The sequence below is a fragment of the Corella eumyota genome, chromosome 7, assembly GCF_963082875.1.
Source record: "Corella eumyota chromosome 7, kaCorEumy4.1, whole genome shotgun sequence".
Lineage (NCBI taxonomy): Eukaryota > Metazoa > Chordata > Ascidiacea > Phlebobranchia > Corellidae > Corella > Corella eumyota.
The window spans coordinates 7,947,453-7,961,940 of NC_137496.1; the positions used below are offsets into that span (position 1 = coordinate 7,947,453).

At 37.5% G+C, this 14,488-nt stretch overlaps 50 non-coding genes across 50 annotated transcripts; all 50 read left to right on the forward strand.

Annotated features, from left to right (window-relative positions):
- Positions 1 to 52: 52 nt before the first annotated feature.
- On the forward strand, positions 53 to 171 carry LOC145762183 (5S ribosomal RNA). The gene has a single exon (XR_014287828.1). It is a non-coding gene; the product is annotated as a 5S ribosomal RNA (ribosomal RNA).
- A 168-nt stretch (positions 172 to 339) lies between these two features.
- Positions 340 to 458, forward strand: LOC145760993 (5S ribosomal RNA). The gene has a single exon (XR_014286974.1). It is a non-coding gene; the product is annotated as a 5S ribosomal RNA (ribosomal RNA).
- A 168-nt stretch (positions 459 to 626) lies between these two features.
- On the forward strand, positions 627 to 745 carry LOC145761304 (5S ribosomal RNA). The gene has a single exon (XR_014287266.1). It is a non-coding gene; the product is annotated as a 5S ribosomal RNA (ribosomal RNA).
- Positions 746 to 913: 168 nt separating this feature from the next.
- On the forward strand, positions 914 to 1,032 carry LOC145762195 (5S ribosomal RNA). Its single transcript, XR_014287839.1, has one exon. It is a non-coding gene; the product is annotated as a 5S ribosomal RNA (ribosomal RNA).
- A 162-nt stretch (positions 1,033 to 1,194) lies between these two features.
- Positions 1,195 to 1,313, forward strand: LOC145762207 (5S ribosomal RNA). Its single transcript, XR_014287850.1, has one exon. It is a non-coding gene; the product is annotated as a 5S ribosomal RNA (ribosomal RNA).
- Positions 1,314 to 1,481: 168 nt separating this feature from the next.
- On the forward strand, positions 1,482 to 1,600 carry LOC145762219 (5S ribosomal RNA). The gene has a single exon (XR_014287861.1). It is a non-coding gene; the product is annotated as a 5S ribosomal RNA (ribosomal RNA).
- Positions 1,601 to 1,768: 168 nt separating this feature from the next.
- Positions 1,769 to 1,887, forward strand: LOC145762230 (5S ribosomal RNA). The gene has a single exon (XR_014287872.1). It is a non-coding gene; the product is annotated as a 5S ribosomal RNA (ribosomal RNA).
- Positions 1,888 to 2,055: 168 nt separating this feature from the next.
- On the forward strand, positions 2,056 to 2,174 carry LOC145761289 (5S ribosomal RNA). Its single transcript, XR_014287252.1, has one exon. It is a non-coding gene; the product is annotated as a 5S ribosomal RNA (ribosomal RNA).
- Positions 2,175 to 2,342: 168 nt separating this feature from the next.
- On the forward strand, positions 2,343 to 2,461 carry LOC145762241 (5S ribosomal RNA). Its single transcript, XR_014287883.1, has one exon. It is a non-coding gene; the product is annotated as a 5S ribosomal RNA (ribosomal RNA).
- Positions 2,462 to 2,629: 168 nt separating this feature from the next.
- On the forward strand, positions 2,630 to 2,748 carry LOC145762253 (5S ribosomal RNA). Its single transcript, XR_014287894.1, has one exon. It is a non-coding gene; the product is annotated as a 5S ribosomal RNA (ribosomal RNA).
- A 168-nt stretch (positions 2,749 to 2,916) lies between these two features.
- Positions 2,917 to 3,035, forward strand: LOC145762265 (5S ribosomal RNA). Its single transcript, XR_014287905.1, has one exon. It is a non-coding gene; the product is annotated as a 5S ribosomal RNA (ribosomal RNA).
- Positions 3,036 to 3,203: 168 nt separating this feature from the next.
- LOC145761290 (5S ribosomal RNA) lies at positions 3,204 to 3,322 on the forward strand. Its single transcript, XR_014287253.1, has one exon. It is a non-coding gene; the product is annotated as a 5S ribosomal RNA (ribosomal RNA).
- Positions 3,323 to 3,490: 168 nt separating this feature from the next.
- LOC145762277 (5S ribosomal RNA) lies at positions 3,491 to 3,609 on the forward strand. The gene has a single exon (XR_014287916.1). It is a non-coding gene; the product is annotated as a 5S ribosomal RNA (ribosomal RNA).
- Positions 3,610 to 3,777: 168 nt separating this feature from the next.
- On the forward strand, positions 3,778 to 3,896 carry LOC145762289 (5S ribosomal RNA). The gene has a single exon (XR_014287928.1). It is a non-coding gene; the product is annotated as a 5S ribosomal RNA (ribosomal RNA).
- Positions 3,897 to 4,301: 405 nt separating this feature from the next.
- On the forward strand, positions 4,302 to 4,420 carry LOC145762300 (5S ribosomal RNA). Its single transcript, XR_014287939.1, has one exon. It is a non-coding gene; the product is annotated as a 5S ribosomal RNA (ribosomal RNA).
- Positions 4,421 to 4,582: 162 nt separating this feature from the next.
- Positions 4,583 to 4,701, forward strand: LOC145761176 (5S ribosomal RNA). Its single transcript, XR_014287147.1, has one exon. It is a non-coding gene; the product is annotated as a 5S ribosomal RNA (ribosomal RNA).
- Positions 4,702 to 4,869: 168 nt separating this feature from the next.
- LOC145762312 (5S ribosomal RNA) lies at positions 4,870 to 4,988 on the forward strand. The gene has a single exon (XR_014287950.1). It is a non-coding gene; the product is annotated as a 5S ribosomal RNA (ribosomal RNA).
- Positions 4,989 to 5,150: 162 nt separating this feature from the next.
- Positions 5,151 to 5,269, forward strand: LOC145761177 (5S ribosomal RNA). The gene has a single exon (XR_014287148.1). It is a non-coding gene; the product is annotated as a 5S ribosomal RNA (ribosomal RNA).
- A 168-nt stretch (positions 5,270 to 5,437) lies between these two features.
- On the forward strand, positions 5,438 to 5,556 carry LOC145761015 (5S ribosomal RNA). The gene has a single exon (XR_014286995.1). It is a non-coding gene; the product is annotated as a 5S ribosomal RNA (ribosomal RNA).
- A 162-nt stretch (positions 5,557 to 5,718) lies between these two features.
- Positions 5,719 to 5,837, forward strand: LOC145762325 (5S ribosomal RNA). Its single transcript, XR_014287961.1, has one exon. It is a non-coding gene; the product is annotated as a 5S ribosomal RNA (ribosomal RNA).
- A 168-nt stretch (positions 5,838 to 6,005) lies between these two features.
- LOC145762337 (5S ribosomal RNA) lies at positions 6,006 to 6,124 on the forward strand. The gene has a single exon (XR_014287972.1). It is a non-coding gene; the product is annotated as a 5S ribosomal RNA (ribosomal RNA).
- Positions 6,125 to 6,292: 168 nt separating this feature from the next.
- On the forward strand, positions 6,293 to 6,411 carry LOC145761179 (5S ribosomal RNA). The gene has a single exon (XR_014287150.1). It is a non-coding gene; the product is annotated as a 5S ribosomal RNA (ribosomal RNA).
- A 163-nt stretch (positions 6,412 to 6,574) lies between these two features.
- On the forward strand, positions 6,575 to 6,693 carry LOC145760604 (5S ribosomal RNA). Its single transcript, XR_014286605.1, has one exon. It is a non-coding gene; the product is annotated as a 5S ribosomal RNA (ribosomal RNA).
- A 168-nt stretch (positions 6,694 to 6,861) lies between these two features.
- LOC145761016 (5S ribosomal RNA) lies at positions 6,862 to 6,980 on the forward strand. The gene has a single exon (XR_014286996.1). It is a non-coding gene; the product is annotated as a 5S ribosomal RNA (ribosomal RNA).
- Positions 6,981 to 7,142: 162 nt separating this feature from the next.
- Positions 7,143 to 7,261, forward strand: LOC145760616 (5S ribosomal RNA). Its single transcript, XR_014286616.1, has one exon. It is a non-coding gene; the product is annotated as a 5S ribosomal RNA (ribosomal RNA).
- Positions 7,262 to 7,429: 168 nt separating this feature from the next.
- Positions 7,430 to 7,548, forward strand: LOC145760627 (5S ribosomal RNA). The gene has a single exon (XR_014286627.1). It is a non-coding gene; the product is annotated as a 5S ribosomal RNA (ribosomal RNA).
- Positions 7,549 to 7,716: 168 nt separating this feature from the next.
- On the forward strand, positions 7,717 to 7,835 carry LOC145761181 (5S ribosomal RNA). Its single transcript, XR_014287151.1, has one exon. It is a non-coding gene; the product is annotated as a 5S ribosomal RNA (ribosomal RNA).
- A 163-nt stretch (positions 7,836 to 7,998) lies between these two features.
- On the forward strand, positions 7,999 to 8,117 carry LOC145760639 (5S ribosomal RNA). The gene has a single exon (XR_014286638.1). It is a non-coding gene; the product is annotated as a 5S ribosomal RNA (ribosomal RNA).
- Positions 8,118 to 8,285: 168 nt separating this feature from the next.
- Positions 8,286 to 8,404, forward strand: LOC145761296 (5S ribosomal RNA). The gene has a single exon (XR_014287258.1). It is a non-coding gene; the product is annotated as a 5S ribosomal RNA (ribosomal RNA).
- A 162-nt stretch (positions 8,405 to 8,566) lies between these two features.
- On the forward strand, positions 8,567 to 8,685 carry LOC145760651 (5S ribosomal RNA). The gene has a single exon (XR_014286649.1). It is a non-coding gene; the product is annotated as a 5S ribosomal RNA (ribosomal RNA).
- A 168-nt stretch (positions 8,686 to 8,853) lies between these two features.
- On the forward strand, positions 8,854 to 8,972 carry LOC145760663 (5S ribosomal RNA). The gene has a single exon (XR_014286661.1). It is a non-coding gene; the product is annotated as a 5S ribosomal RNA (ribosomal RNA).
- Positions 8,973 to 9,140: 168 nt separating this feature from the next.
- Positions 9,141 to 9,259, forward strand: LOC145761182 (5S ribosomal RNA). Its single transcript, XR_014287152.1, has one exon. It is a non-coding gene; the product is annotated as a 5S ribosomal RNA (ribosomal RNA).
- Positions 9,260 to 9,422: 163 nt separating this feature from the next.
- LOC145760675 (5S ribosomal RNA) lies at positions 9,423 to 9,541 on the forward strand. Its single transcript, XR_014286672.1, has one exon. It is a non-coding gene; the product is annotated as a 5S ribosomal RNA (ribosomal RNA).
- Positions 9,542 to 9,709: 168 nt separating this feature from the next.
- LOC145761017 (5S ribosomal RNA) lies at positions 9,710 to 9,828 on the forward strand. Its single transcript, XR_014286997.1, has one exon. It is a non-coding gene; the product is annotated as a 5S ribosomal RNA (ribosomal RNA).
- Positions 9,829 to 9,990: 162 nt separating this feature from the next.
- Positions 9,991 to 10,109, forward strand: LOC145760686 (5S ribosomal RNA). Its single transcript, XR_014286683.1, has one exon. It is a non-coding gene; the product is annotated as a 5S ribosomal RNA (ribosomal RNA).
- Positions 10,110 to 10,277: 168 nt separating this feature from the next.
- Positions 10,278 to 10,396, forward strand: LOC145760698 (5S ribosomal RNA). The gene has a single exon (XR_014286694.1). It is a non-coding gene; the product is annotated as a 5S ribosomal RNA (ribosomal RNA).
- Positions 10,397 to 10,564: 168 nt separating this feature from the next.
- On the forward strand, positions 10,565 to 10,683 carry LOC145761018 (5S ribosomal RNA). The gene has a single exon (XR_014286998.1). It is a non-coding gene; the product is annotated as a 5S ribosomal RNA (ribosomal RNA).
- A 162-nt stretch (positions 10,684 to 10,845) lies between these two features.
- Positions 10,846 to 10,964, forward strand: LOC145760709 (5S ribosomal RNA). The gene has a single exon (XR_014286705.1). It is a non-coding gene; the product is annotated as a 5S ribosomal RNA (ribosomal RNA).
- A 168-nt stretch (positions 10,965 to 11,132) lies between these two features.
- Positions 11,133 to 11,251, forward strand: LOC145760721 (5S ribosomal RNA). The gene has a single exon (XR_014286716.1). It is a non-coding gene; the product is annotated as a 5S ribosomal RNA (ribosomal RNA).
- A 168-nt stretch (positions 11,252 to 11,419) lies between these two features.
- Positions 11,420 to 11,538, forward strand: LOC145760733 (5S ribosomal RNA). Its single transcript, XR_014286727.1, has one exon. It is a non-coding gene; the product is annotated as a 5S ribosomal RNA (ribosomal RNA).
- Positions 11,539 to 11,706: 168 nt separating this feature from the next.
- On the forward strand, positions 11,707 to 11,825 carry LOC145760744 (5S ribosomal RNA). The gene has a single exon (XR_014286738.1). It is a non-coding gene; the product is annotated as a 5S ribosomal RNA (ribosomal RNA).
- Positions 11,826 to 11,993: 168 nt separating this feature from the next.
- On the forward strand, positions 11,994 to 12,112 carry LOC145760755 (5S ribosomal RNA). Its single transcript, XR_014286749.1, has one exon. It is a non-coding gene; the product is annotated as a 5S ribosomal RNA (ribosomal RNA).
- Positions 12,113 to 12,274: 162 nt separating this feature from the next.
- Positions 12,275 to 12,393, forward strand: LOC145761183 (5S ribosomal RNA). The gene has a single exon (XR_014287153.1). It is a non-coding gene; the product is annotated as a 5S ribosomal RNA (ribosomal RNA).
- Positions 12,394 to 12,561: 168 nt separating this feature from the next.
- LOC145760767 (5S ribosomal RNA) lies at positions 12,562 to 12,680 on the forward strand. Its single transcript, XR_014286760.1, has one exon. It is a non-coding gene; the product is annotated as a 5S ribosomal RNA (ribosomal RNA).
- Positions 12,681 to 12,842: 162 nt separating this feature from the next.
- LOC145761184 (5S ribosomal RNA) lies at positions 12,843 to 12,961 on the forward strand. Its single transcript, XR_014287154.1, has one exon. It is a non-coding gene; the product is annotated as a 5S ribosomal RNA (ribosomal RNA).
- A 168-nt stretch (positions 12,962 to 13,129) lies between these two features.
- On the forward strand, positions 13,130 to 13,248 carry LOC145761019 (5S ribosomal RNA). Its single transcript, XR_014286999.1, has one exon. It is a non-coding gene; the product is annotated as a 5S ribosomal RNA (ribosomal RNA).
- A 162-nt stretch (positions 13,249 to 13,410) lies between these two features.
- On the forward strand, positions 13,411 to 13,529 carry LOC145760779 (5S ribosomal RNA). The gene has a single exon (XR_014286772.1). It is a non-coding gene; the product is annotated as a 5S ribosomal RNA (ribosomal RNA).
- A 168-nt stretch (positions 13,530 to 13,697) lies between these two features.
- On the forward strand, positions 13,698 to 13,816 carry LOC145760790 (5S ribosomal RNA). Its single transcript, XR_014286783.1, has one exon. It is a non-coding gene; the product is annotated as a 5S ribosomal RNA (ribosomal RNA).
- A 168-nt stretch (positions 13,817 to 13,984) lies between these two features.
- On the forward strand, positions 13,985 to 14,103 carry LOC145761185 (5S ribosomal RNA). Its single transcript, XR_014287155.1, has one exon. It is a non-coding gene; the product is annotated as a 5S ribosomal RNA (ribosomal RNA).
- Positions 14,104 to 14,266: 163 nt separating this feature from the next.
- LOC145760802 (5S ribosomal RNA) lies at positions 14,267 to 14,385 on the forward strand. The gene has a single exon (XR_014286794.1). It is a non-coding gene; the product is annotated as a 5S ribosomal RNA (ribosomal RNA).
- Positions 14,386 to 14,488: the final 103 nt, after the last annotated feature.

Genomic DNA, 14,488 nt, shown 5'->3' on the forward strand with positions numbered 1-14,488 from the left:
ATTTTAAATATACACGGTTAATGATAAATGTGTTGGCTCACCACATCACATTGCCTACGACCATACCACGTTGAGTACACCCCATCTCGTCCGATCTGGGAAGTTAAGCAACGTCGGGCCCGGTTAGTACTTGGATGGGTGACCGCCTGGGAATACCGGGTGTCGTAGGCATTTTATAAGTTTTTTAGCATATTAGAAAGTACTTTATGTAGAAGTCATTTTTTATCAAAATTTTTGAAAACTAATATATTTGATATAATTGCTAAGCGACGCAAGTCATTTATTTTATTTTAAATATACACGGTTAATGATAAATGTGTTGGCTCACCACATCACATTGCTTACGACCATACCACGTTGAGTACACCCCATCTCGTCCGATCTGGGAAGTTAAGCAACGTCGGGCCCGGTTAGTACTTGGATGGGTGACCGCCTGGGAATACCGGGTGTCGTAGGCATTTTATAAGTTTTATAGCATATTAGAAAGTACTTCATGTAGAAGTCATTTTTTATCAAAATTTTTGAAAATTAATATATTTGATATAACTTCTAAGGGACGCAAGTCATTTATTTTATTTTAAATATACACGGTTAATGATAAATGTGTTGGCTCACCACATCACATTGCCTACGACCATACCACGTTGAGTACACCCCATCTCGTCCGATCTGGGAAGTTAAGCAACGTCGGGCCCGGTTAGTACTTGGATGGGTGACCGCCTGGGAATACCGTGTGTCGTAGGAATTTTATAAGTTTTATAACATATTAGAAAGTACTTTATGTAGAAGTCATTTTTTATCAAAATTTTTGAAAATTAATATATTTGATATAACTTCTAAGGGACGCAAGTCATTTATTTTATTTTAAATATGCACGGTTAATGATAAATGTGTTGGCTCACCACATCACATTGCCTACGACCATACCACGTTGAGTACACCCCATCTCGTCCGATCTGGGAAGTTAAGCAACGTCGGGCCCGGTTAGTACTTGGATGGGTGACCGCCTGGGAATACCGGGTGTCGTAGGCATTTTATAAGTTTTTTAGCATATTAGAAAGTACCTTATGTATAAGTCATTTTTATAGAAATTTTTGAAAATTAATATATTTGATATAATTGCTAGGCGACGCAAGTCATTTATTTTATTTTAAATATACACGTTTAATGATAAATGTGTTGGCACATCACATTGCCTACGACCATACCACGTTGAGTACACCCCATCTCGTCCGATCTGGGAAGTTAAGCAACGTCGGGCCCGGTTAGTACTTGGATGGGTGACCGCCTGGGAATACCGGGTGTCGTAGGCATTTTATAAGTTTTATAGCATATTAGAAAGTACTTTATGTAGAAGTCATTTTTTATCAAAATTTTTGAAAACTAATATATTTGATATAATTGCTAAGCGACGCAAGTCATTTATTTTATTTTAAATATACACGGTTAATGATAAATGTGTTGGCTCACCACATCACATTGCCTACGACCATACCACGTTGAGTACACCCCATCTCGTCCGATCTGGGAAGTTAAGCAACGTCGGGCCCGGTTAGTACTTGGATGGGTGACCGCCTGGGAATACCGGGTGTCGTAGGCATTTTATAAGTTTTTTAGCATATTAGAAAGTACTTTATGTAGAAGTCATTTTTTATCAAAATTTTTGAAAACTAATATATTTGATATAATTGCTAAGCGACGCAAGTCATTTATTTTATTTTAAATATACACGGTTAATGATAAATGTGTTGGCTCACCACATCACATTGCCTACGACCATACCACGTTGAGTACACCCCATCTCGTCCGATCTGGGAAGTTAAGCAACGTCGGGCCCGGTTAGTACTTGGATGGGTGACCGCCTGGGAATACCGGGTGTCGTAGGCATTTTATAAGTTTTATAACATATTAGAAAGTACTTTATGTAGAAGTCATTTTTTATCAAAATTTTTGAAAATTAATATATTTGATATAACTTCTAAGGGACGCAAGTCATTTATTTTATTTTAAATATACACGGTTAATGATAAATGTGTTGGCTCACCACATCACATTGCCTAAGACCATACCACGTTGAGTACACCCCATCTCGTCCGATCTGGGAAGTTAAGCAACGTCGGGCCCGGTTAGTACTTGGATGGGTGACCGCCTGGGAATACCGGGTGTCGTAGGCATTTTATAAGTTTTATAGCATATTAGAAAGTACTTTATGTAGAAGTCATTTTTTATCAAAATTTTTGAAAATTAATATATTTGATATAACTTCTAAGGAACGCAAGTCATTTATTTTATTTTAAATATACACGGTTAATGATAAATGTGTTGGCTCACCACATCACATTGCCTACGACCATACCACGTTGAGTACACCCCATCTCGTCCGATCTGGGAAGTTAAGCAACGTCGGGCCCGGTTAGTACTTGGATGGGTGACCGCCTGGGAATACCGGGTGTCGTAGGCATTTTATAAGTTTTATAGCATATTAGAAAGTACTTTATGTAGAAGTCATTTTTTATCAAAATTTTTGAAAACTAATATATTTGATATAATTGCTAAGCGACGCAAGTCATTTATTTTATTTTAAATATACACGGTTAATGATAAATGTGTTGGCTCACCACATCACATTGCCTACGACCATACCACGTTGAGTACACCCCATCTCGTCCGATCTGGGAAGTTAAGCAACGTCGGGCCCGGTTAGTACTTGGATGGGTGACCGCCTGGGAATACCGGGTGTCGTAGGCATTTTATAAGTTTTTTAGCATATTAGAAAGTACTTTATGTAGAAGTCATTTTTTATCAAAATTTTTGAAAACTAATATATTTGATATAATTGCTAAGCGACGCAAGTCATTTATTTTATTTTAAATATACACGGTTAATGATAAATGTGTTGGCTCACCACATCACATTGCCTACGACCATACCACGTTGAGTACACCCCATCTCGTCCGATCTGGGAAGTTAAGCAACGTCGGGCCCGGTTAGTACTTGGATGGGTGACCGCCTGGGAATACCGGGTGTCGTAGGCATTTTATAAGTTTTATAACATATTAGAAAGTACTTTATGTAGAAGTCATTTTTTATCAAAATTTTTGAAAATTAATATATTTGATATAACTTCTAAGGGACGCAAGTCATTTATTTTATTTTAAATATACACGGTTAATGATAAATGTGTTGGCTCACCACATCACATTGCCTAAGACCATACCACGTTGAGTACACCCCATCTCGTCCGATCTGGGAAGTTAAGCAACGTCGGGCCCGGTTAGTACTTGGATGGGTGACCGCCTGGGAATACCGGGTGTCGTAGGCATTTTATAAGTTTTATAGCATATTAGAAAGTACTTTATGTAGAAGTCATTTTTTATCAAAATTTTTGAAAATTAATATATTTGATATAACTTCTAAGGAACGCAAGTCATTTATTTTATTTTAAATATACACGGTTAATGATAAATGTGTTGGCTCACCACATCACATTGCCTACGACCATACCACGTTGAGTACACCCCATCTCGTCCGATCTGGGAAGTTAAGCAACGTCGGGCCCGGTTAGTACTTGGATGGGTGACCGCCTGGGAATACCGGGTGTCGTAGGCATTTTATAAGTTTTTTAGCATATTAGAAAGTACCGTATGTAGAAGTCATTTTTTATCAAAATTTTTGAAAATTAATATATTTGATATAACTGCTAAGAGACGCAAGTCATTTATTTTATTTTAAATATACACGGTTAATGATAAATGTGTTGGCTCACCACATCACATTGCCTACGACCATACCACGTTGAGTACACCCCATCTCGTCCGATCTGGGAAGTTAAGCAACGTCGGGCCCGGTTAGTACTTGGATGGGTGACCGCCTGGGAATACCGGGTGTCGTAGGCATTTTATAAGTTTTATAGCATATTAGAAAGTACTTTATGTAGAAGTCATTTTTTATCAAAATTTTTGAAAACTAATATATTTGATATAATTGCTAAGCGACGCAAGTCATTTATTTTATTTTAAATATACACGGTTAATGATAAATGTGTTGGCTCACCACATCACATTGCTTACGACCATACCACGTTGAGTACACCCCATCTCGTCCGATCTGGGAAGTTAAGCAACGTCGGGCCCGGTTATAAGTTTTATAGCATATTAGAAAGTACTTTATGTAGAAGTAATTTTTTATCAAAATTTTTGAAAATTAATATATTTGATATAACTTCTAAGGGACGCAAGTCATTTATTTTATTTTAAATATACACGGTTAATGATAAATGTGTTGGCTCACCACATCACATTGCCTACGACCATACCACGTTGAGTACACCCCATCTCGTCCGATCTGGGAAGTTAAGCAACGTCGGGCCCGGTTAGTACTTGGATGGGTGACCGCCTGGGAATACCGGGTGTCGTAGGCATTTTATAAGTTTTATAGCATATTAGAAAGTACCTTATGTATAAGTCATTTTTATAGAAATTTTTGAAAATTAATATATTTGATATAATTGCTAGGCGACGCAAGTCATTTATTTTATTTTAAATATACACGTTTAATGATAAATGTGTTGGCACATCACATTGCCTACGACCATACCACGTTGAGTACACCCCATCTCGTCCGATCTGGGAAGTTAAGCAACGTCGGGCCCGGTTAGTACTTGGATGGGTGACCGCCTGGGAATACCGGGTGTCGAAGGCATTTTATAAGTTTTTTAGCATATTAGAAAGTACCTTATGTAGAAGTCATTTTTTATCCAAATTTTTGAAAATTAATATATTTGATATAACTTCTAAGGGACGCAAGTCATTTATTTTATTTTAAATATACACGGTTAATGATAAATGTGTTGGCTCACCACATCACATTGCCTACGACCATACCACGTTGAGTACACCCCATCTCGTCCGATCTGGGAAGTTAAGCAACGTCGGGCCCGGTTAGTACTTGGATGGGTGACCGCCTGGGAATACCGGGTGTCGTAGGCATTTTATAAGTTTTATAGCATATTAGAAAGTACCTTATGTATAAGTCATTTTTATAGAAATTTTTGAAAATTAATATATTTGATATAATTGCTAGGCGACGCAAGTCATTTATTTTATTTTAAATATACACGTTTAATGATAAATGTGTTGGCACATCACATTGCCTACGACCATACCACGTTGAGTACACCCCATCTCGTCCGATCTGGGAAGTTAAGCAACGTCGGGCCCGGTTAGTACTTGGATGGGTGACCGCCTGGGAATACCGGGTGTCGAAGGCATTTTATAAGTTTTTTAGCATATTAGAAAGTACTTTATGTAGAAGTCATTTTTTATCCAAATTTTTGAAAATTAATATATTTGATATAACTGCTAAGGGACGCAAGTCATTTATTTTATTTTAAATATACACGGTTAATGATAAATGTGTTGGCTCACCACATCACATTGCCTACGACCATACCACGTTGAGTACACCCCATCTCGTCCGATCTGGGAAGTTAAGCAACGTCGGGCCCGGTTAGTACTTGGATGGGTGACCGCCTGGGAATACCGGGTGTCGTAGGTATTTTATAAGTTTTATAGCATATTAGAAAGTACCTTATGTATAAGTCATTTTTATAGAAATTTTTGAAAATTAATATATTTGATATAATTGCTAGGCGACGCAAGTCATTTATTTTATTTTAAATATACACGTTTAATGATAAATGTGTTGGCACATCACATTGCCTACGACCATACCACGTTGAGTACACCCCATCTCGTCCGATCTGGGAAGTTAAGCAACGTCGGGCCCGGTTAGTACTTGGATGGGTGACCGCCTGGGAATACCGGGTGTCGTAGGCATTTTATAAGTTTTATAGCATATTAGAAAGTACTTTATGTAGAAGTAATTTTTTATCAAAATTTTTGAAAATTAATATATTTGATATAACTTCTAAGGGACGCAAGTCATTTATTTTATTTTAAATATACACGGTTAATGATAAATGTGTTGGCTCACCACATCACATTGCCTACGACCATACCACGTTGAGTACACCCCATCTCGTCCGATCTGGGAAGTTAAGCAACGTCGGGCCCGGTTAGTACTTGGATGGGTGACCGCCTGGGAATACCGGGTGTCGTAGGCATTTTATAAGTTTTATAGCATATTAGAAAGTACTTTATGTAGAAGTCATTTTTTATCAAAATTTTTGAAAATTAATATATTTGATATAACTTCTAAGGGACGCAAGTCATTTATTTTATTTTAAATATACACGGTTAATGATAAATGTGTTGGCTCACCACATCACATTGCCTACGACCATACCACGTTGAGTACACCCCATCTCGTCCGATCTGGGAAGTTAAGCAACGTCGGGCCCGGTTAGTACTTGGATGGGTGACCGCCTGGGAATACCGGGTGTCGAAGGCATTTTATAAGTTTTTTAGCATATTAGAAAGTACTTTATGTAGAAGTCATTTTTTATCCAAATTTTTGAAAATTAATATATTTGATATAACTGCTAAGGGACGCAAGTCATTTATTTTATTTTAAATATACACGTTTAATGATAAATGTGTTGGCACATCACATTGCCTACGACCATACCACGTTGAGTACACCCCATCTCGTCCGATCTGGGAAGTTAAGCAACGTCGGGCCCGGTTAGTACTTGGATGGGTGACCGCCTGGGAATACCGGGTGTCGTAGGCATTTTATAAGTTTTATAGCATATTAGAAAGTACTTTATGTAGAAGTCATTTTTTATCAAAATTTTTGAAAATTAATATATTTGATATAACTTCTAAGGGACGCAAGTCATTTATTTTATTTTAAATATACACGGTTAATGATAAATGTGTTGGCTCACCACATCACATTGCCTACGACCATACCACGTTGAGTACACCCCATCTCGTCCGATCTGGGAAGTTAAGCAACGTCGGGCCCGGTTAGTACTTGGATGGGTGACCGCCTGGGAATACCGGGTGTCGTAGGTATTTTATAAGTTTTATAGCATATTAGAAAGTACCTTATGTATAAGTCATTTTTATAGAAATTTTTGAAAATTAATATATTTGATATAATTGCTAGGCGACGCAAGTCATTTATTTTATTTTAAATATACACGTTTAATGATAAATGTGTTGGCACATCACATTGCCTACGACCATACCACGTTGAGTACACCCCATCTCGTCCGATCTGGGAAGTTAAGCAACGTCGGGCCCGGTTAGTACTTGGATGGGTGACCGCCTGGGAATACCGGGTGTCGTAGGCATTTTATAAGTTTTATAGCATATTAGAAAGTACTTTATGTAGAAGTAATTTTTTATCAAAATTTTTGAAAATTAATATATTTGATATAACTTCTAAGGGACGCAAGTCATTTATTTTATTTTAAATATACACGGTTAATGATAAATGTGTTGGCTCACCACATCACATTGCCTACGACCATACCACGTTGAGTACACCCCATCTCGTCCGATCTGGGAAGTTAAGCAACGTCGGGCCCGGTTAGTACTTGGATGGGTGACCGCCTGGGAATACCGGGTGTCGTAGGCATTTTATAAGTTTTATAGCATATTAGAAAGTACTTTATGTAGAAGTCATTTTTTATCAAAATTTTTGAAAATTAATATATTTGATATAACTTCTAAGGGACGCAAGTCATTTATTTTATTTTAAATATACACGGTTAATGATAAATGTGTTGGCTCACCACATCACATTGCCTACGACCATACCACGTTGAGTACACCCCATCTCGTCCGATCTGGGAAGTTAAGCAACGTCGGGCCCGGTTAGTACTTGGATGGGTGACCGCCTGGGAATACCGGGTGTCGAAGGCATTTTATAAGTTTTTTAGCATATTAGAAAGTACTTTATGTAGAAGTCATTTTTTATCCAAATTTTTGAAAATTAATATATTTGATATAACTGCTAAGGGACGCAAGTCATTTATTTTATTTTAAATATACACGTTTAATGATAAATGTGTTGGCACATCACATTGCCTACGACCATACCACGTTGAGTACACCCCATCTCGTCCGATCTGGGAAGTTAAGCAACGTCGGGCCCGGTTAGTACTTGGATGGGTGACCGCCTGGGAATACCGGGTGTCGTAGGCATTTTATAAGTTTTATAGCATATTAGAAAGTACTTTATGTAGAAGTCATTTTTTATCAAAATTTTTGAAAATTAATATATTTGATATAACTTCTAAGGGACGCAAGTCATTTATTTTATTTTAAATATACACGGTTAATGATAAATGTGTTGGCTCACCACATCACATTGCCTACGACCATACCACGTTGAGTAAACCCCATCTCGTCCGATCTGGGAAGTTAAGCAACGTCGGGCCCGGTTAGTACTTGGATGGGTGACCGCCTGGGAATACCGGGTGTCGTAGGTATTTTATAAGTTTTATAGCATATTAGAAAGTACCTTATGTATAAGTCATTTTTATAGAAATTTTTGAAAATTAATATATTTGATATAATTGCTAGGCGACGCAAGTCATTTATTTTATTTTAAATATACACGTTTAATGATAAATGTGTTGGCACATCACATTGCCTACGACCATACCACGTTGAGTACACCCCATCTCGTCCGATCTGGGAAGTTAAGCAACGTCGGGCCCGGTTAGTACTTGGATGGGTGACCGCCTGGGAATACCGGGTGTCGTAGGCATTTTATAAGTTTTATAGCATATTAGAAAGTACTTTATGTAGAAGTAATTTTTTATCAAAATTTTTGAAAATTAATATATTTGATATAACTTCTAAGGGACGCAAGTCATTTATTTTATTTTAAATATACACGGTTAATGATAAATGTGTTGGCTCACCACATCACATTGCCTACGACCATACCACGTTGAGTACACCCCATCTCGTCCGATCTGGGAAGTTAAGCAACGTCGGGCCCGGTTAGTACTTGGATGGGTGACCGCCTGGGAATACCGGGTGTCGTAGGCATTTTATAAGTTTTATAGCATATTAGAAAGTACTTTATGTAGAAGTCATTTTTTATCAAAATTTTTGAAAATTAATATATTTGATATAACTTCTAAGGGACGCAAGTCATTTATTTTATTTTAAATATACACGGTTAATGATAAATGTGTTGGCTCACCACATCACATTGCCTACGACCATACCACGTTGAGTACACCCCATCTCGTCCGATCTGGGAAGTTAAGCAACGTCGGGCCCGGTTAGTACTTGGATGGGTGACCGCCTGGGAATACCGGGTGTCGAAGGCATTTTATAAGTTTTTTAGCATATTAGAAAGTACTTTATGTAGAAGTCATTTTTTATCCAAATTTTTGAAAATTAATATATTTGATATAACTGCTAAGGGACGCAAGTCATTTATTTTATTTTAAATATACACGTTTAATGATAAATGTGTTGGCACATCACATTGCCTACGACCATACCACGTTGAGTACACCCCATCTCGTCCGATCTGGGAAGTTAAGCAACGTCGGGCCCGGTTAGTACTTGGATGGGTGACCGCCTGGGAATACCGGGTGTCGTAGGCATTTTATAAGTTTTATAGCATATTAGAAAGTACTTTATGTAGAAGTCATTTTTTATCAAAATTTTTGAAAATTAATATATTTGATATAACTTCTAAGGGACGCAAGTCATTTATTTTATTTTAAATATACACGGTTAATGATAAATGTGTTGGCTCACCACATCACATTGCCTACGACCATACCACGTTGAGTACACCCCATCTCGTCCGATCTGGGAAGTTAAGCAACGTCGGGCCCGGTTAGTACTTGGATGGGTGACCGCCTGGGAATACCGGGTGTCGTAGGTATTTTATAAGTTTTATAGCATATTAGAAAGTACCTTATGTATAAGTCATTTTTATAGAAATTTTTGAAAATTAATATATTTGATATAATTGCTAGGCGACGCAAGTCATTTATTTTATTTTAAATATACACGTTTAATGATAAATGTGTTGGCACATCACATTGCCTACGACCATACCACGTTGAGTACACCCCATCTCGTCCGATCTGGGAAGTTAAGCAACGTCGGGCCCGGTTAGTACTTGGATGGGTGACCGCCTGGGAATACCGGGTGTCGTAGGCATTTTATAAGTTTTATAGCATATTAGAAAGTACTTTATGTAGAAGTAATTTTTTATCAAAATTTTTGAAAATTAATATATTTGATATAACTTCTAAGGGACGCAAGTCATTTATTTTATTTTAAATATACACGGTTAATGATAAATGTGTTGGCTCACCACATCACATTGCCTACGACCATACCACGTTGAGTACACCCCATCTCGTCCGATCTGGGAAGTTAAGCAACGTCGGGCCCGGTTAGTACTTGGATGGGTGACCGCCTGGGAATACCGGGTGTCGTAGGCATTTTATAAGTTTTATAGCATATTCGAAAGTACTTTATGTAGAAGTCATTTTTTATCAAAATTTTTGAAAATTAATATATTTGATATAACTTCTAAGGGACGCAAGTCATTTATTTTATTTTAAATATACACGGTTAATGATAAATGTGTTGGCTCACCACATCACATTGCCTACGACCATACCACGTTGAGTACACCCCATCTCGTCCGATCTGGGAAGTTAAGCAACGTCGGGCCCGGTTAGTACTTGGATGGGTGACCGCCTGGGAATACCGGGTGTCGTAGGTATTTTATAAGTTTTATAGCATATTAGAAAGTACCTTATGTATAAGTCATTTTTATAGAAATTTTTGAAAATTAATATATTTGATATAATTGCTAGGCGACGCAAGTCATTTATTTTATTTTAAATATACACGTTTAATGATAAATGTGTTGGCACATCACATTGCCTACGACCATACCACGTTGAGTACACCCCATCTCGTCCGATCTGGGAAGTTAAGCAACGTCGGGCCCGGTTAGTACTTGGATGGGTGACCGCCTGGGAATACCGGGTGTCGTAGGCATTTTATAAGTTTTATAGCATATTAGAAAGTACTTTATGTAGAAGTAATTTTTTATCAAAATTTTTGAAAATTAATATATTTGATATAACTTCTAAGGGACGCAAGTCATTTATTTTATTTTAAATATACACGGTTAATGATAAATGTGTTGGCTCACCACATCACATTGCCTACGACCATACCACGTTGAGTACACCCCATCTCGTCCGATCTGGGAAGTTAAGCAACGTCGGGCCCGGTTAGTACTTGGATGGGTGACCGCCTGGGAATACCGGGTGTCGTAGGCATTTTATAAGTTTTATAGCATATTAGAAAGTACTTTATGTAGAAGTCATTTTTTATCAAAATTTTTGAAAATTAATATATTTGATATAACTTCTAAGGGACGCAAGTCATTTATTTTATTTTAAATATACACGGTTAATGATAAATGTGTTGGCTCACCACATCACATTGCCTACGACCATACCACGTTGAGTACACCCCATCTCGTCCGATCTGGGAAGTTAAGCAACGTCGGGCCCGGTTAGTACTTGGATGGGTGACCGCCTGGGAATACCGGGTGTCGTAGGCATTTTATAAGTTTTTTAGCATATTAGAAAGTACCTTATGTAGAAGTCATTTTTTATCAAAATTTTTGAAAATTAATATATTTGATATAACTGCTAAGAGACGCAAGTCATTTATTTTATTTTAAATATACACGGTTAATGATAAATGTGTTGGCTCACCACATCACATTGCCTACGACCATACCACGTTGAGTACACCCCATCTCGTCCGATCTGGGAAGTTAAGCAACGTCGGGCCCGGTTAGTACTTGGATGGGTGACCGCCTGGGAATACCGGGTGTCGTAGGCATTTTATAAGTTTTATAGCATATTAGAAAGTACTTTATGTAGAAGTAATTTTTTATCAAAATTTTTGAAAATTAATATATTTGATATAACTTCTAAGGGACGCAAGTCATTTATTTTATTTTAAATATACACGGTTAATGATAAATGTGTTGGCTCACCACATCACATTGCCTACGACCATACCACGTTGAGTACACCCCATCTCGTCCGATCTGGGAAGTTAAGCAACGTCGGGCCCGGTTAGTACTTGGATGGGTGACCGCCTGGGAATACCGGGTGTCGTAGGCATTTTATAAGTTTTATAGCATATTAGAAAGTACCTTATGTATAAGTCATTTTTATAGAAATTTTTGAAAATTAATATATTTGATATAATTGCTAGGCGACGCAAGTCATTTATTTTATTTTAAATATACACGTTTAATGATAAATGTGTTGGCACATCACATTGCCTACGACCATACCACGTTGAGTACACCCCATCTCGTCCGATCTGGGAAGTTAAGCAACGTCGGGCCCGGTTAGTACTTGGATGGGTGACCGCCTGGGAATACCGGGTGTCGAAGGCATTTTATAAGTTTTTTAGCATATTAGAAAGTACCTTATGTAGAAGTCATTTTTTATCCAAATTTTTGAAAATTAATATATTTGATATAACTTCTAAGGGACGCAAGTCATTTATTTTATTTTAAATATACACGGTTAATGATAAATGTGTTGGCTCACCACATCACATTGCCTACGACCATACCACGTTGAGTACACCCCATCTCGTCCGATCTGGGAAGTTAAGCAACGTCGGGCCCGGTTAGTACTTGGATGGGTGACCGCCTGGGAATACCGGGTGTCGTAGGCATTTTATAAGTTTTATAGCATATTAGAAAGTACCTTATGTATAAGTCATTTTTATAGAAATTTTTGAAAATTAATATATTTGATATAATTGCTAGGCGACGCAAGTCATTTATTTTATTTTAAATATACACGTTTAATGATAAATGTGTTGGCACATCACATTGCCTACGACCATACCACGTTGAGTACACCCCATCTCGTCCGATCTGGGAAGTTAAGCAACGTCGGGCCCGGTTAGTACTTGGATGGGTGACCGCCTGGGAATACCGGGTGTCGAAGGCATTTTATAAGTTTTTTAGCATATTAGAAAGTACTTTATGTAGAAGTCATTTTTTATCCAAATTTTTGAAAATTAATATATTTGATATAACTGCTAAGGGACGCAAGTCATTTATTTTATTTTAAATATACACGGTTAATGATAAATGTGTTGGCTCACCACATCACATTGCCTACGACCATACCACGTTGAGTACACCCCATCTCGTCCGATCTGGGAAGTTAAGCAACGTCGGGCCCGGTTAGTACTTGGATGGGTGACCGCCTGGGAATACCGGGTGTCGTAGGTATTTTATAAGTTTTATAGCATATTAGAAAGTACCTTATGTATAAGTCATTTTTATAGAAATTTTTGAAAATTAATATATTTGATATAATTGCTAGGCGACGCAAGTCATTTATTTTATTTTAAATATACACGTTTAATGATAAATGTGTTGGCACATCACATTGCCTACGACCATACCACGTTGAGTACACCCCATCTCGTCCGATCTGGGAAGTTAAGCAACGTCGGGCCCGGTTAGTACTTGGATGGGTGACCGCCTGGGAATACCGGGTGTCGTAGGCATTTTATAAGTTTTATAGCATATTAGAAAGTACTTTATGTAGAAGTAATTTTTTATCAAAATTTTTGAAAATTAATATATTTGATATAACTTCTAAGGGACGCAAGTCATTTATTTTATTTTAAATATACACGGTTAATGATAAATGTGTTGGCTCACCACATCACATTGCCTACGACCATACCACGTTGAGTACACCCCATCTCGTCCGATCTGGGAAGTTAAGCAACGTCGGGCCCGGTTAGTACTTGGATGGGTGACCGCCTGGGAATACCGGGTGTCGTAGGCATTTTATAAGTTTTATAGCATATTAGAAAGTACTTTATGTAGAAGTCATTTTTTATCAAAATTTTTGAAAATTAATATATTTGATATAACTTCTAAGGGACGCAAGTCATTTATTTTATTTTAAATATACACGGTTAATGATAAATGTGTTGGCTCACCACATCACATTGCCTACGACCATACCACGTTGAGTACACCCCATCTCGTCCGATCTGGGAAGTTAAGCAACGTCGGGCCCGGTTAGTACTTGGATGGGTGACCGCCTGGGAATACCGGGTGTCGAAGGCATTTTATAAGTTTTTTAGCATATTAGAAAGTACTTTATGTAGAAGTCATTTTTTATCCAAATTTTTGAAAATTAATATATTTGATATAACTGCTAAGGGACGCAAGTCATTTATTTTATTTTAAATATACACGTTTAATGATAAATGTGTTGGCACATCACATTGCCTACGACCATACCACGTTGAGTACACCCCATCTCGTCCGATCTGGGAAGTTAAGCAACGTCGGGCCCGGTTAGTACTTGGATGGGTGACCGCCTGGGAATACCGGGTGTCGTAGGCATTTTATAAGTTTTATAGCATATTAGAAAGTACTTTATGTAGAAGTCATTTTTTATCAAAATTTTTGAAAATTAATATATTTGATATAACTTCTAAGGGACGCA